Genomic DNA, 13,453 nt, shown 5'->3' with positions numbered 1-13,453 from the left:
TTAGTCTTAGGGTTTCATTTTGTGGCATTGAGTTCTAGAATTTCAGGCTGAACAAAATTGGGTTTTTTCCTAGTACAACAAAATAGAAGAAGAGGAAGAATAAATGTGGGTTTCACTTTGTTATTTGACAGAATCATGGAATTTGATTTCACTTTGAAGAGACAAACCGGGTTGTAGTAGCAAAAAATCAAATGCTTGCAGATATGATTTCTTTTTCACTTCTTCATTTTATTGTTTTTTTCTTTTTCAGATAATATGCATATTATGACTTACCTCAGCTTGATAATTTTAATTTAATTTCTTTGCTTCTGGATCTGTGTGGGATATTATAGAGCCCTGAAGTGAACGAAGCAACTAGGTGTCTTAGTTGAATGCTCCAAGAGTATTTGGTTGTTGGAAAGGATGGTCCAGAATATGTTGGTTAAGTTCCTCTTCTTGGTTTTCTCATCCCATAGTTTTAGCATGATGTATGCATAGATGATTAAGTTCCAAACTAGATCATTTTTGTTGATACTGGTTCTTTGTTGAACTAACATGATTCCTTTTGTTTTCGATGACTCCTTTGGGTTAATTCCTCTTATTTCAATATGTTTCTTATAACTTTTCAGTTATGAATAAAATGGTAGATGATATTGCTCTTTAATCACTTCAATATATATTGAAACAAGAGGAAACAGAGCAAACAGAGCATGACCTTAAAAGTATAAGAACATCTAGTTTTATATAGATATATATATATATATATAAATATATATATATAAAGTATAAGAGTATAAGAACATCTAGTATAAGAGCATGACCTTAAAGGAGAAAACATATATATATATATAGCAAACCTAATTGCTTTATATATATATATATATTTATATGTATATTTAAGGCAAACAGAGCATGACCTTAAAAGTGATAGTTAGATGCCATTTTTTTTTAGTTACTTATCACTTAAAAGGTTGGGTTGTTATTGTTACCCTAGACACTTTTTTCTATGTTTCAGTTCTAATTGTATCTTGAACATTAGGTGTTGTGTTATATAGAAATATGGAAGCTTTACTCACTAAATACCTATGTGAACATTTTATTTGATTCTGAGTTAATTTTGATTCTGAGTTATATTCATTTTGGTGGTTCAAATGTCTACCGTGCTACACTTGGATTTGTACCTCAGTGGGGATAGATGGAAGGTTCAAATGTTGGATTTACTCTTAGATAGAGAAGGCAATTATTGGGTTTTCCTCATTCTCATTTTATACTTTTGTAATAATAGAGGAATTATTTTTCCTTTTAATTTTCTAAAATCTCTTGTGCCCTACAATTAGAGCATTTGATGCTAACAAGTGATCCTTACTTTTATTAGAGAAAATTAACTGGGAGTATTTTACTTGAAAGTAAACAACCATATTTCTATAAGGTTTTTCGACTGTTGAAACTGTATTCTTATATATTTTCATAGAAATGGTCTTCATTTAAAGGACATCTAGTTTGTTTTCAGGCAAACTATATTCTTATATATTTTTGTTCTATAAAGGTCATCTAACATTATTTTTGGTATTTATATCAGCATCATATTTGATCTTTAATGCAATACTAGCCATAATCCTCATCCCCTATTCACCTGAGGTGAAATATTCTTTGAAATTTCTATCTAGATGAAAATCTAGAATTGTCCTAGTTGCTCTCAAATTAATGTATTTTTTGTTTATTATTTTAACAATGAATTAGTTTATTTCTTATGATTTCGTTTTGCTTTATGTCACATTTGTTCATAATGCATAACTAGTTCTTTATTGAAAGTTCTAACTGTTGTTTTGCTCGTAGCCCTGAATCATTGTATGTGTTTTTATAGTTTTTCGGCAATAATTCCATCTATTGCTTGTGATCTTGGTTTCATGATTGAGAGGTAGATCTATGTTTTACCTATAGGGAGGCAGTCTTCACATTAGTCTCGTAGGAAGCATATCTTTCATTATTTTTGCTTTTAAGTGATGTTACTGGCTTTATCTTTTATCATATTTTAACAATTTTAGCAATCTAGTGTTCTCTTTTTGTTAGTTGAATTGATTTTCATATCTTTCTTTTGTGTCGTAAGTTGTAGATTTTTATGTTCTTATGCAAAGGATGCTTATGTTACCTACTTTCCAATATCATTTGATGGTTACAAAATCTAAGTCCCCTTAATTGAGTAAAGGTACTTTCTACTAGACTCTTTCTTTTGTAGTTATTTTCTAACTTTCCAAAAGGAAGCTATATCTGATTTTGATTTATTGGTTAAGGTTGGTATATTTAGAAGTAGTCAATGACCCTTGAGTGATTCAGATTTTTCATTTAGCAATGTCTAGCACTTTGGCTAACAGTTCTTTTATATATATATAAGTAAAGAAACAAGTTAATGGGGTGAGAGAGGCTCGAACTCTCGACCTCAGGATAACTCAGAAGCTATAAAACGTACCCACTAGCCAACTGCGCCACCACCCCGTTGATAACTTTGGCTAACATTTTTGTAATATGACTAACTTACTTTGGCGGTGAGGGGATTTTACTATATTAGATGGGACATGTTCAATGAATTTTTAATGTTAATTATTTTAAAGAGGGGATCCAATGGGATCAAGGCCAATAATTTGGATGTTAGCTTTAGGGAGCTACTCACTAGTACTACATTTATTTGTGACATCTTAATTGGATTTGTCTTGAAGCTTTTTGAACATTTTCTTTTTAAGTTTTGACTTATGTGGTTTTATTTTGGTGCCTTCTTATCTGGTTGTAGTAAAGGAAAGTATCATACATGCATATACAGGAGAATGGACCAACTGTGCATATTTATGCTGGTAGAATCTATTTTTTTCAATTGGGTGATTTAATATCTAATGTTTCTCATATCCAACTCTGTATGAATAATTGAAATCTAGTTAACATACTAGTATTTAATGTTTCTCATATCAAATGCTACATCAATAATTGAAATCTGATAAAACATGGCAAAGAACATACATGCCAAGTTACAGCAAACAGAGTTACAACTTATATTTAGCTGTTCGATTAACAGACTTTGGAACATTTTTAAGAAACTTGATATTGGTTTCTTTGCACAAGATGGATATGTTGATCAAGAATAATGACTATAAAGTATGCATGTTGCTTTTGTCTTTACTCCAAGTGCTTCTTCTTCAATAACTCTATGCAAAGATTAAGTATGTCTTGATTTAGTAATTACTTCACGACTGTTTGCTGAAATTTTGAGGTCATGTTTTGCCATGCAAAGTGAGTTCATATTTGTGTTGAGAAGATGCCAACACAAACATAAACACAGGTTGAGGTAGGAGCAATACACCATGGGAACATCACAAGATTACTGGTAGTAATAGACTTTTTGAAGATCATTCTGGTATCATGATCTTTAATCTATGTAATTTTATTTTATTTTATTTTATTTTAATGAATCAGAGATGTTTTGATAACATTGAGTTGGTGAAATTGGAAGCATAGTTTGTACATCTATTTTTGAAATTGTTATATGATGTTTTGCTGAATTTGGATCTCCATTGCATTCATATGTATGTTTTTAGGTGTATATTATGCCATTCTTTTTCTACTTTTGGAATCATTCTCATTTCATTGGTTTTATAGTCTATAATTTTTTTTTTTTTGGAATTTTTTTTCCTATTTGCAGCAACATGTTGTGGCCACAAATATGTTTTTCTACCAAAATAGCTTATTTTCAGCAATAACATAATGTTGCAATAGTAATTTGCGGCAATCCTTGGGTTGTTAAAGAAAAAGAATTATCGAAAAATATTTTTGCATACGCCAACTGATTGTGGAAAATAAAATTTTATGATAGTATCTTTACGTGGATACAAATTATAAGCCTATGATGTATCATGTCTCTTTGCGGAAATTGAGTTTTAGCAGCAACGTTAACTTGCCAATAAATTATTTTCAACTAAACTTCTCGTCGAGAGTGTTTTTTTTCTTTGATGTCTCTTTGCGGCCAGTACATAATTATTGGCGATGTATGCTGCCAATATAGAATTTTGCAGCGATTATAATTTGTAGAGGAAAAGAATTATCGACAAATTTTTTTCTCAAAAAAACCATTTTATGGCAATATATCAACACGGAAAATAAGTATTTTGAATTATTAGAACCATTTATTTCTGGCAATTTTTGTTCTTATTTGTTACAAATTGAGTTGTTGGAATAAGTACATTTTATGACAAACGTAAGTTTTGCCAGAGAAGATATTTAAATTGGCATTTTATTATCTGCAATCGTGTAGCCAATCTTTTTTGCCAGTAAAAAGTTTTTGCAGCAACTTTTTATATTTTTTGTGGCAAAATTAGCCCCCACAAAAAGTAATATTTGTTGTAGTGACTATGGTTACATAATTTTTAAAATGAATCACTTTTTCTTATCACTTTTTCAAACCTCAATAGCAATAATGCTTAATAATATTTCAAGAATGGAATTTGGTTGTGTCAACTACCCAAGATCCTTCAGTAAATCAAAGCATGAATTGTCTTCCAATTCACGCATTGTCCATAAAAAGTTCAAATGAACTTGTGACGCCCTCAAATTCCCACGCACGGAAGCGGGAAAATCGAGACGTCCGGATGGTGACAACCCGGGTCACCACCCCAACGACGGGTGCCAAGTGTGTGCAAAGGCAACATATGTGCACGAAGAAACATGCAGCGAAAAATGAAAGCCATATAACTAAGTACCAGAATTTTTCTTAACGTATTACAAGCTGTTTAAACCATACGTAAATAAAACATTACAAAGCACTAATATAGTTTTAAACCAAATATAAAGCATAACATCAGCAACCCGGCAGAGCCGCATCCTCGGGCTCAACCTCCTCTTCCTCATCCTCAAAACCTGCACCAAAAGCTACGGAACCAAAAATGGTACCGCAGGTAAGTAAAACCCAAACACCACCAGATAAAAAGACATAGAGCTCACACAAAATGCATGAAGCATACCCAATGCACAAAACCCATAAAAACATATTTTTCCACGCACGCCAAAAATCCCATTTGGCCCAAAAACACATATTTTCCAAAAACCACGCCAAAAGTCACATTTGGCCTTTACTCATCGCAAACCAAAAACCATTTTTAACCTGTATGCACCATGACCTCCCCTAGGGGTCATCCGCACACCCTGGCTCCAGTGCCACACCGCAGAGTACCACCACACATGTGACACCTAACAAGCGATGCCCAGTTTCACACCCCACGTGTTCGTAGCCAAGCATCCTCTAGCCCTCACCAGCGAAGGGCCACGGAGTCGGTGCGTAGGGCGATGCCCGGTTCCGCGCCCGGCGCGTTCGTAGCCAAGCAACCCCTAGCCCCCGCTCCCGTCGTCGCCCAGCGACGACCCAGGGGACATCACTTAGTTTATTCCACTCTCGAGTGACCAGAGGAGCTCCACCGAGATAATACCCCATCCCGGCTTGGGGTCGTGATACACACGCACCCGTAAGTCCACTTACGCCAATAAACAGGCTTTTCACAATTAAACAAAAACACACGTGCATGCACCATGTAAATGCCATATCAATGCACAAAAATAATCAATCAACATAAATCAAATAAACAAGCAACTCCATCCTTCATCCATCCGACCCCCGAACTCCTCGGACTCAATCCGGAATCAACCAACCAGCAGATAAAATAATTGAAAGAGCAATATATATTTAAATCTGAAAATAGGGTTTGGAAAATACTTACAGTGCTATACGGTAATTTTAGAAAACACTCGGCATTGCAAACGGCGGAGGAAAAGCAACGTTACAGTGAAAATTCACTGTGGCCGTGGGTTGTGAAATACCCACTTTTGAACGAGGACAAACCAGAGCTTGGGATTGATAGAGAATGGTCTAGGGATGATTGTGAAGCTACTGGAAGTGGTGGTTGGCCGTGGGTGGCGGCAGAAACGGCGGAGAGAGGCCGGATTTCCCAAAAAGGAAAGCTAGCTCGTAGGAGCTGTTCCGGTGACCATTGGAGGCCGAAAATAGGTGGGTTAGGACGGCAAGGGACCGGTGATGAAGTGGTGAAGAAATGGTGGCCAGAGGTGGAGCGACGGCGGCGGATTGAGGCAAAAACCGTGGGAGCTTTTAGGGGGTTTTCCGGCCAAACGGCCGGCCGGATGGGTCTGAAAATTGGTGGGGAGGTGCGCCGGAGGGAGAGGTGTCGACCGGTGGGGGCGGTGAGCCGCACGGCGGCCGGACGGAGGCGGGTCGAGCTGGGTTGGCTTCCGGCGTGGAGAGAGAGAGAGAGAGAGAGAGAGAGAGAGAGAGAGAGAGAGAGAGAGAGAGAGAGAGAGAGAGAGAGAGAGAGAGAGAGAGAGAGAGAGAGAGACGGGCCAATCGGGAGGAAGGAGAAGAAAAAAAAAAAGAAAAGAAAGAAAAAAAGAAAAAAGAAAGAAGAAGAAAAAGAAAAAAAAAAAGAGAAAAAAGAAAAAAGGAAAAGAGATGTAGGAAAAAGATGAGGTCTAATCCTCATTCCGGGAAAACAAAACTAAACCGCCGAAACGAGATTAAAAACCGTAAACGACTAAAAGAAATAAAACACAACATCAATTAAATTAAAAACCAATTTTAAAACGAAATAAATTAAAATAAATAAACTAATATTAATTAAAATAAAAAACAACCCTTTCAGCGAAAATACACGCGAAAGCGGGTCACCACAGAACTTATGTATGTGGCAATAGATTCAAGAATACTATTGATTTTGTGCACACCAGGAGAAGTGCCCAATGCACCTAAGTTTTTTTGTATTTGAAATGATTAAGCATGCAGTTTCTTGTGCTTAATGTTATTTAATTTCTTTTATTTCACATAAGAAAGAAAGTAGTAGATAAGATGTGGTAGGTTCAATATGTTTTTCACAAGAATTGGCAGGATGGCCATCAAAGGACGTGATAAGTTATTCTATGAAATACATCTCTGTTGTATCATTTTATCTCTCCTTGCAATCTAATTCTCATAAAGGCGTCAATATTCAGTCAAACAATACTCTATTCTTGCCAAAGAGAACAACCTTATTCACAATAATTGAAATTTCAGATATTCATAATTGAATAGCTGAACTGAGGTTATGTTATTTTTCAAAATAAGTCTCTTTCTTTTTACTTTTGCAAACATCAACAACAACAATCTTTATGCATATTTCAAGATTAATAGAGTTTGGTTGTGTTGACTATCCAAAATCCTCAAGTAAATCAAAGTACTTGTTTTCACATTCAAGCATTGTCCATGGAATTCAAGATAACTTGTGCCTGTGGCGATAGATTCAAGAATGCCATTGATTGTGTTGCACACCAGTAGAAGTGTCCAACGCACGTAAATTTCTTTTGTATTTGAAATGATTGAGGATACAATTTCTTTTGCTTAATATTCATTATTGTTCTTTAATTTCTTGTATTCAATAGAAGAAAAGAAGATATAGATAAGATGCAGTAGGTTTAGTATGTTTCCCACAAGAATTGGCAGGATGATCATCAAAGGACGTGATAACTTATTTAATGCAATCTCCATTTTATCATTTAATCTCTCCTCGAAGTCTAATTCTTATAAATACTTCAATATTCCGGAAAAAAACAAAACAAAACAAAACACAACAAAAAACAAAAAACTGTTTATGATATCTTTGCCGAAGAGAACAACCTTATTCACAAAATTGAAGTTTCATATATTCATCAATATAGAAGAGTTGAATTGAGGTTACATTACTTTTATAAAATAATCTCTCTTCTTATCTCTTTTTCAAACATTAACAACACCAATCCTTAAGAGTATTTCAAGAATGGAGTTTGGTTGTGTTGTCAACTATGCCCAAAATCCTTTCGTAAATCAAAGTATTCGTCATCTCATTCACGCATTGTTCATAAAAAGTTCAAGATAATTTGTGCTTGTTGCGAGAGATCTAAGAATATTGCTTATTTTGTAGCACACTTGGGGAAGTGGTCAATGCGCATATATAAGTTTCTTTTGTATTTGAAAAGATTTAATATATAGTTCTTTTGCTTAATGTTCTTTAAAAAACATATATCTTATTTTTAAAGTCTTCCCATCCGATAGAGAGAGAAAGTCTTCCTTCTCTCTAAAAAGCTTATCAGAAAACCTTCCCAAAGGGAGGTGGGAGCCACCTCCCTCCCCTCTTTAGTTTTCATGCTTTTTCCGTTTTCTTCTATTTTTTGTCGATTTTTTGGTTTTCTTGTTTTGGTTTAGTTCCAGTCAGTGCTTGGGGGTTATGGTGGCTTAAGGGAGACAGGTTCTTGCTCTCTAGCTATGGTGTCGCCTTGAGGAGAGGAACATCCGTAGCCAAAGAAGACAAAGGTATGGTGGTCCCACCGTGTGAGAGGCTGGCTATCCTGTTTTGCTGGCGCAAGGTTGACGACGATGGACAAAGGCGAGGCAGGGCTGCTAGTCGATGAGAGGCGTGCTGCTCTGTTTTGAAAGAACAGAGAGTTGGTGGTACGAGTAGCGACTCTAGGTCACGTCGGAAAGGCTTCGTGGTGCTCTCTGTGCTTCGTGGTGGTCGGCACAGCAACTCATGTACTGCACAACAGTAGAAAAGAAAGGAGGAGGGCTCCGTTGTGCTCCTTTAGCTTTGCTTTAATGTATAATGTTGTGTTTGGAGCTGTGAGCTTGGAGGAGAACTCTGCACTTGGTGGTCTCTGCACTTGCTTGGAGGGAGAACGCAGCACGGAGAGGGAGCAGTTGGAATAAGTGATGAAACCCTAAGTGGCTCTCCCAATGGGCTGGGCTTTTGTTTGGGCTGGGCTGGGCTTCAGCCCATGTATTTTTAGTTTGCTCAATGTATCACTTGTTTTTGAAGGTTTTTCTTGTATTTTCAATTTTTTAGTTTGTTTTAGGTAGTAGTAGGAAACAGTCTCTAGGACCGAGGGTCCATAGAGTTTTGTACTCCACTCCATGGGAGGGGGAGTTGTGTGGACTATCTTAGACGGTAGTCTAAGACAGAGTTAAGTCTCTCAAACGATTAGTCTGGAGGCCTGTCTCTCAGACTGTTAGTCTAAAGGCATTGGACAAGACCCTGTCAGCTGCAAAGAAATTTGTGGGCTGGAGAGCGAGAAAATGTTAGAATTTGGTTTGTATTTTACAAGTCAAAAGTTGTAATTGTCCGCTTCATTAATAAATGGAACAGTGTTTCACCTTTCAAAAAAAAAAGTGAAAAATCCAAAATTCAAAAAATAAAGAATAAAGAAACTTATATAAGGAAAACAAAAAAAATTAAGCTTTCAAATAGTAAACTTAAAACCCCAATATTCAATAAAGTTTTGTCTAAATTATTTACTGGCCTAAACAAAATCAAAGTTCAAACAAAAAACTATAAATGGAAAAAGTATTAGGAGTCTTAAGAAAACTTTTGGTTCTATATCCTTTTTTTTTTTTTCTCTTGAGTTTTGTCTTGCGTTGTATTTGTTAGTTTTGGGATGATTGTTGGGGATCACTCACACCCTATTGAATCTTATATCTTGTAACTCTTTAGTTTATCTATGATATGTAACTCCTTAGTTTATCTATGATATGCTTGCTTGTTAAAAAAAAAGTTTTTCAGTTTTGGGGAAAAGACGGCAGTTTTTAGTACTTTATCCCCCCACTGGCCAGAAATCGTGTCTTAGAGCCTGAAGCAACATAGTCAATTCGTCAACTTCTACAAGCAAGTTAAGTAAGATAACGTGGTTGGCATGTAGGCTGCACAACAGCCAAATATATCCAAACCACTCCTCTAAAAGGAATCTCACCTTCCCCCTTATTATCTGGTTAAACCTCTGCAGCCCTAAGATTGCAAGTTATAAACATCGTGCATGGTTGCATCGATACTCCATAAACCATATCAAACAGCTTCATCTACAAAAACTCTCGAGTCCCCAATCTTTCATTCTATTGTTCTCCATTTAAAGTAAGTACTTCATTTTCCTCACAGATAAAAATATATATATATATATATTCATTTTTTCTCATAGATATACATGAGCATCATGGATATGGGGAAGTTTTTCTTGGTGGCTCTCTCCTTGGCTCTACTTTTGGGTATTGCCAAGAGCTTTGATTTCCAAGAGGCGGACTTGGGTTGGAGAGACTGTGGGACCTGTATGAGAGGTGGAGAAGCCAGCACACGGTTTCTCGGGAGCTACAGGAGAAGCATAATCGTTTCAATGTGCTCAAGGAGAATGTGAAGCATGTTCACAAGGTGAATATGTTGAATAAACCATATAAGCTTAAACTCAACAAATTTGCGGATATGACCAACCACGAGTTTGCAACCACCTACGCCGGTTCAAAGGTTAACCACAACAGGATGTTCCGAGGTGGCCTGGAGGAGTACCTGTGGTTTCATGCATGAGAAGGCTGACAGTACTAGTCTTCCATCCTCCGTTGATTGGAGGAAACAAGGTGCAGTCACCGGTATCAGGGATCAAGGCAAATGTGGTAATTATTCTTTAATTCGAGCGCAATAATACTCTTCCTTGAATTTTTTCATCTTTAGTCGCGCTACATTTTAAAGGACTATATAGGTCAACCATTCAGATGAAAAACCATTTAAAATATAATGTATACGTAGTGTGACTATGGATTAGGGGTGTAGAACCGGATTTGAAAATCCGGCCATAATTGGATCTGGATCCGAGTTTTAACAATCGGATAGTTATCTGCCTAGATTAATCCAAAATAAATCCAGGCGATAAACTAATGTAAACCTAGATATCCGGGTTTATTACCTCTTTTATTTTTAAAAAGACTTTTTAAAATGTTTTTTTAGTACTTTTAAAAAATACAAATTATAAAAAAATTATAAAAAATAAAAATAAAATAAAAAGGATTTCCTGCATGTTTAATACCCAGAATTTCTTTAAAAAAATATTTTAAACACTTTTTAGATGTTCTTTAAAATCTTTTTAACAATTCAAAAGGCTTTTTTTATAGGCCTTTATGTTTTTTATTGTATTTTTATACAAATAAATAATAATATATCAACAGACACAATACATGCATACTACATAGTACATTGTTGTTCACATCACAATGCAAAACATCAATTTACAAAAATAAAAATAAATAATATTAATACATCACAACAATATCGGGATGTTATTAATGTTGATGATGATCTTCTCCATCCATTAATATTATTGTATTGTGTACGTACCATGCATGCATGATTTTTATATTAATATTTGATCTTATCCCTTGCATTCCATTCACAATGAGTTTTTCCTGTCAGGAGAGAGTATGTACGTCGTATCTATATATTTGAAAAGAGAATAATTTGATTAAGATAAGTTTATCTGAAATATATAAAGTACGTACTGTTCAGTGTTCCCCATGAACTTAATTGGGTGATGATGATCTTATCCCTTTTTTTCGACCTTTAATTAATTGAAACCAATCATCTAATATAGTTAGCTAGTACATCAACTGCTTCAGCAATATATATTAATTGAACAATCTCCATAAATTAAACGTGTTCTCTCCTTTCTTAAATCATCCATCTCTAATTAACGCCAAAAGACCATGCTGGAAGATAAAAAGAAAGAAATAAAAAAGACATCATTTCTTTTTCTTTTTCGCTTTTGAATCCAAAAGAGAAAAAAAAAGCTTAATTAGAATAATATAATTATGGAATGATATATCAAAGCTAAGTTTGAATATCTATCCTTACGTGCTCCATGCAAACTAAAATAATCTCTTTAGAATATAACTTTTGCATGATATTTTTGTTTTGAAATTTGAAAATTTTAAATCTTTTTTTAGAATTTTTATTTTAAATGAGATCCGGTTACAGATAACCGGTTACATTACTAGATCCAAAACCAGTTCCATACCAGATCTGGTTTCATCTTACCCACCTACAATCCGGACGGATAACTGTTCAGATTTACCAAGATTTTCAAGTTTTGGCCCGGACTTGAAAAAAATGGGGCTCGGTTGCACACTTCTAATTAATTTCTATATAGCTTCCGAAAACCCTACCTAAAAAAGAAATAAGAAGTTGAAACTGCATGCTCATATCTTGTCAATATATTTTAGCAGGCCAGTCCTATTCATTATTTGATGAGAATTCACTCAAACTGTTGATGTTATAGGTAGCTGCTGGGCATTTTCAACTGTAGTTGCAGTGGAGGGTATAAACCAGATCAAAACAAAGAAGCTAGTCTCACTGTCTGAGCAGGAGCTGGTTGACTGCGATACTGAAAACAAAGGTTGTGATGGAGGATTGATGGAAAATGCATTCCAATTCATAAAGCAAACTGGTGGAGTAACAACAGAGAAGGATTATCCCTACCAAGCCCGAGATGGGTCGTGTGATTCAGCTAAGGTTAAATAACTGTTTACATTATAATCACAGATCTATTTAATTTGGAGAAAATACATTTGCACCGTCCGAATCCAATGATCATGATCAGGCATTTTTTACTTTACATACTAATTAAATAACCAAAATTAAAGCATTGCACCTTTTAACGGCTAAACATTAACAATTAAGATTAATAAAAATATATATATATATGATATAGTACTGTCTTGGCGTAATACAATCAACAATGTAGTCGATGCATGCAATGAATATTATTTTCATTAAGATTTTTATGCATGTGTAAATGAAAGTATTACAAGTGATCCGGATGTGTTTCTGTTGCTTTGCAGATGAATGGTCCTAGGGTGCAAATAGATGGGTATGAAAGTGTTCCACAAAATGATGAGAATGCCTTGAGGAAAGCTGCTGCAAACCAACCTGTATCGGTTGCAATCGATGCTGGGGGCAAGGACTTTCAAATTTCAATTAATCTACTCAGAGGCAAGTTATTGGCCGCATGGTTTATTAGTACACACATATATCATGTACGTACAATATCCATGCTAGAATATAAATTAACTAGCTCTTTTTCCATCGGCTTAAATTTTTGGAACAATTGATAATTTAAGAGCCTATGTGAAGCATAGGGTCCTCAACTTTAGAGTCTAGACAACCTTTTTGATTACCAATTGAGGCCATTATTGCATGTCTTAAAACATCGCAAACAGTGATATATAGTTAAGTACAGTTGATCCCAGCTTATCCATACATATAGATGCACATGTGTGTAAATATATATATATATATATTTGTGTGTGTATAATTACTGGAGATTGTGGTTGAAATGGATGTGACTGCAGGGAGTGTATACTGGAGATTGTGGCAAAGAGCTGAATCATGGCGTGGCGATTGTGGGTTATGGAACAACTCTGGATGGTACAAAGTACTGGATAGTGAAGAACTCCTGGGGACCTGAATGGGGAGAAAAGGGATATTTGAGGATACAGTGTGGGTTGATGCAGAAGAGGGACATTGTGGTATAGCAATGGAGGCATCTTATCCCATAAAAAATTCCACCACCGACCCTAAAATGACCTCTTTCAAGGACGAACTCTAAGTGTCAT

The 13,453-nt window shown here is 35.4% G+C and overlaps 1 long non-coding RNA gene and 1 pseudogene across 1 annotated transcript; both read left to right on the top strand.

Moving 5' to 3' along the window:
- The first annotated feature begins 893 nt into the window (after positions 1-893).
- On the top strand, positions 894-3,527 carry LOC122312000. The gene is made up of 2 exons (XR_006242924.1): positions 894-2,185; positions 3,260-3,527. It is a non-coding gene; the product is annotated as an uncharacterized LOC122312000 (long non-coding RNA).
- Positions 3,528-9,865: 6,338 nt separating this feature from the next.
- On the top strand, positions 9,866-13,007 carry LOC122311369 (annotated as a pseudogene).
- The last annotated feature ends 446 nt before the right edge of the window (positions 13,008-13,453 follow it).

This window comes from Carya illinoinensis, chromosome 5, assembly GCF_018687715.1.
Source record: "Carya illinoinensis cultivar Pawnee chromosome 5, C.illinoinensisPawnee_v1, whole genome shotgun sequence".
Lineage (NCBI taxonomy): Eukaryota > Viridiplantae > Streptophyta > Magnoliopsida > Fagales > Juglandaceae > Carya > Carya illinoinensis.
The sequence above is the reverse complement of the archived record's forward strand: the minus strand, read 5'-3'. Positions and strand labels throughout refer to the sequence as shown.